Genomic DNA, 4,882 nt, shown 5'->3' on the forward strand with positions numbered 1-4,882 from the left:
CTTTCCAAAATAATTAATAAATAAACCGGGGACTAAATAATGCGGGTAATTAACACGAGGCCCCTATCGGTAAATAACCGAGGGCCAAACCGCAAAGTTACCCCTTCAAATCCGAAAGGTCAGGCAAATCATTACGAAAGATTTCGTTATTAATGGCCCGATTCTGATAATCATGACAAAAGATTTAAAAATTCAGAAAATATGACCTTAGGCGACCCGCGTGAAGTTTCAACATAAGTTGAGGCGGGCCGCGAGCCTCCTCAAAAACGCGTCTGTTTTATGAACATTAGGCGACCCGCGTAAAAGAAGCATGGAATGTCCATGCGGGTCGCGTAAAGTGCCCAGATGCAGAAACCTTGTAACTACTTGGCTTTTGGCACTTTTGAACGATCATTTGATCAATTATGGCAGCATGGGTGCCCCCTACACGACCCATACATCTCTAGGACACATGCCACTGATCCACATTCATCCCTAGCATGAGTTGTAATGATCTTGGAGCTTGTTCTTGGCTATAAATAGCACCTTAGTGCTCATAACCTTCATCACACTCAAAACACACTATCTGATCATTCTAAGGAGCTCTCTAGCTTTTCTTCTGCTCTATAGTCAAGAACACAACCTCTGTAAGTGATCTCACCCTTTGTGGTGTCACATTTCCATAGTTATAGCCTATAAACGCAACCGTCGTAACTAACGGTTGTCATTGCAATATCTTGCAAACGATTCAGTCTTATGACGAATCAAAAATAGTTATGAGTTGGTATTTATGTGGGTATTAAACCTCTAAAATGGTTCCCCCTGATCACTACTCTAACTATGTCAAATATCGAGTCAAACGCGCGGTTAAAAAGTCAACAGAAAGCTATTTTAGCAATTTAAGCATAATCTGTGATATATATGTTATGGAACCTGTTTTGACAATCATAAAACATGATAATGTGTATATAAACATGTTTGCGCTCGTTTGAATCGATCATTTACCATATAGAACCGGTTCGGAGCCGAAAGTCGCAAAAGTTTGACTTTTGCTTTGACTTCAGTTCTGACCCGTTTTAGTGAGGTATGAATATACCTTAGGACTCTCTTAGGACCAGGTCACATGTTGGTATACGCCTCTGTGGTCGGTTCATGAGTTACCCGAGTCTTTTACGCAATTCCGTCATTCGCCTAAAAGTTGACCGTAACGGCCTTTTAAAATTAAAACGAGTATTTCGGACACGTGAACGGACCAAAATCTTGCTTAGTAAATTATAAGCATGTCCCTGAAGTTTCACGTCAATCCGAGGTCTAGAATGAGAGTTATGCTAAAAGGCGCACTTTTAAGAAAGTTTTGTATTTAACGGCGCAATTAGCATAACGCTCATCTAACCCAAGTTTTCGTCACCAAAACTTTTACCCACTGTGGTAAAATAATATTTTGGGAATTTTAAAGATTTTTAATAATTTTTACCTCGCTCATAACCTGCGGTTATGGCTACGGTTCGGTAAATACCGAATATGCCCTTTTTGGCCAAAACAGGAGTTCTACAAGGTCTTTTGACCCGATTCCAGTTGCTACTGATTTTAAATAATAAATAAAGTATTTTAAGCTTTATAAACTGTTCGGGAAACTCAGATTTCCTGTAGAACTCGAAAATCCCTTTTTAAGTCTTTAAAATGACCGGAAAGCCCCTACGGGGCATAATATAAACTTAAACTCGTTACGGGCATTACGGAAGGTATCCTACTGATACCAAAATACTTTTAAGGCATATTGACTTAGGAAATAAGCGTACGACTCTTATGGTTAACCGTTTCGCCTATTTGCGCACACGGTACGGCTCATGGAACTAGTTTTCGTGCAATAGCCGATATGGGTCAAATTATATTATTTGAACCCCAAGATCCAGGGTATGAACTATAAACCCATATAAAACAAGTCTCTGAACTTGTTGGGTCCAAATCATACTCCATTCTCGGTTTTCGCCTTTTCGTGCGAATTAACCATATCTATATATCGGAATCAACCGGTTTAAGCTACGGCTAATACAAGGACCGTTAGGATTCTAAGAGGTTAATTAAAACCTTCGTTCCAGATTAGGAGCCCCAGTAAAAGCTATCGGTGACTTGATCTAAATTAAGGATTAATACTTGCAAAGGTAAATACTTTTGACTTATTTCCCCTATATGGGCTTGGGTTACGGTATATTAATACCGCTTGATTGAGCACTATATTCGTCCACCGCTTAGGTGGATAACTAAATAATATGATTGGCTCATTTAAACAGTTTTGTTGCTTATAAGCCTTTGGGGGGTTTAATGACCGTTGTCCCGGATATCCTCGGCATCATTTTACGAAATGGCCACGACCATCGACATCCCGGTGTAGGCGTACACCCGGTATAAAGTGTCGACATTAAAACTAAAAGACGTAGCCGTTGGTTTTCATACTACGGTTTTACGCAAACGTGGTGTGTCTATAAATCTTTAACCCGGCACGACCCGGGCTACTGAACGCATAAAAGAACATGTAAAACGTTCACAAGATCATTATGAATTTTCCCAAGTTATAAAAGAGTTTGTGCCCTGTGCATTCAAATCAATTTAATAAACATTTTCAAATGTGTCAGTTGAATGTATTTACCAGTGTAAACTGACGTATTTTCCCCAAAAAGATTAAGTGCAGGTACCTAAACGTAATTGGCTGGTATTAGCTCCCTAGCGTCGGGATAAGCCTCGCAAGCTTGATTGCAGTATCTAATGGAACAATACTTTATAATTATTTACGATCCGCTGTGGATATATTCAACCCTTGTAATACATTTTGATATTACGATCAAAGGTTGAAATTTATACTTTATCTTATGCTTCCGCTGTGCATTATATAATTGTGTGGTTTGACTATATTGTTGCCAACATCGTCACGGTAATCCCCCACCGGGCCCACCGGTGAGACACGTGGAATTCGGGGTGTGACAGGTTGGTATCAGAGCCAACATTGAGTGAATTAAACACAATAGGCATCGTGTTTAATCTCAGTGACACAATTGCACATACTTGAGTCTAGACGATAACTTAGGACAAATTCGGATTATCACTCCTTTTTGTCTTTATTTTTCGATTTAATTTTTAATAAGTTTTGAAGCAGGAAAATGCCACCCGTTATATTCCGAGGAAGAGGAAGGGGACGAAGAGGCCGAGGAGAAATCGTGACACATCACGATCAAGAAGCTGGACCATCTGGTACAAGACATCCTTCGATGACACGGAGCGAAGAGCCACAACGACGAAGAGATCTTTACGAACCAGCGAGGCATTCCACTTCGCACAGCTCGACGCCATCCTACCGGCACTCCTTTGGGCCAGACTCAGAAAATAATCCCAACAACCCACAACCTTCCTTCATACCTCTACAACGTTCGGTTTCGCACCGAAACTACGACGACCCTAGTCCATACTATGTAGCTCAGTTTAATCCGGCTGACTACATACAGGAACCTTCAGGTTTTGTTCCACTAGGGCCACAAGACCACTTTGCTGAAGATCCCATGGAGGAAGATGAGGATCCAACTGAACCAGCTCGTGGTACGCCCACGCATCCGATAGAAGTATCTGATGGATCTTCATATCATGGTCCACAATATCAAGGCCCAGACAGCTTTATGGCCTTGTTTGACCGACATGAGTGGTACAACACACCATCTCATCAGACACAACAACCGAGACATCCACAGGATCCATCTGAGGATTCACGCTTTGAGGCAGTTACGCCACCACCTCCGCCACCGGCACAACCAGTTATACCTGATCCGCCGAGGCGTAGGAGGACCAATGCTCGTATGTCTACCCGAGGAGGAGGGGGTAACCACTTCAGCACTCCTCGACATTCTAGTAGTAGCCACTATCCGCCGCTACAAGAAGAAGGACCTTCAAGTCCTATACAGGAGGCGAACTCCGCACCTACTGCACGAAATTCGCCACCATTTGGGTATGACCAACCCATACCAGCTTACACAGGTCCAACGGCTTACAACCCGTTTGAACCGTCACAAGCACAATACAACTACGGCTATGAGCGCGACCCATATGTGGTGTCGGCTAGATATAATGCGCGCTACCCTGACGGAGCACATGGAAACATGGGACCACCGGATTACTCAGCTCATGGGTATCCAATACCTCCCAGACCTCCAGTTCCACATCAAGCGCCACAACCACGATTTTCTCCTCCTGAACAGGAAGAAATACTTCATCGACTAGATCGTGTGGAGAGAGAGTTCGAGGAAGAAAAGAAAAGCCACCGAGGATTTCTCAAGGGCTTGGCGAACCTACTAAAGGGCAAAAAGAAGAAACGTGACCACTAGCCCTTAATAGTAGTACTACTGTAATTTCTACTTTGAAATAAGTCCCTGTGTGGACAACTTATCGTATTTCGGTCCCTACGTGGACTTATCTTTAGTCCTTGCATGGACACCTATCTTATATTAGTCCCTGCGTGGACTTGTCACTTATTTTAAAACCTCTATGGAGGTATGTACTATTTGAAAGACCCGTTTAGGGCAATATGTAATTGTATTTGAAATTTAGGAATGTATGTTATGAGTTTTGTTTTAATATATATAAAAATAAATCAAAACCATTCCTTTTACATTGATCTGCCTAAATAAAGAATCTTAAGGGGGTGAAACCTAGCTTGGGGTCTTTTAAGATCAGTCAAGATGGTACGACCTAGCTGAAAAGATTCTGATTTCCCTATTAACCTCTGTACGCATGTTAACATTCATGGCAGATGTGATTCGTTATAATCACGCACGTCATTCTTATACAATAATCCTTTGAGGATTTCAAAACCCAACTAAATGATATATAGATCGTGGGTTAAATCACCAACAAAGGTGAT

This window comes from Helianthus annuus, chromosome 6 (assembly GCF_002127325.2).
Source record: "Helianthus annuus cultivar XRQ/B chromosome 6, HanXRQr2.0-SUNRISE, whole genome shotgun sequence".
Lineage (NCBI taxonomy): Eukaryota > Viridiplantae > Streptophyta > Magnoliopsida > Asterales > Asteraceae > Helianthus > Helianthus annuus.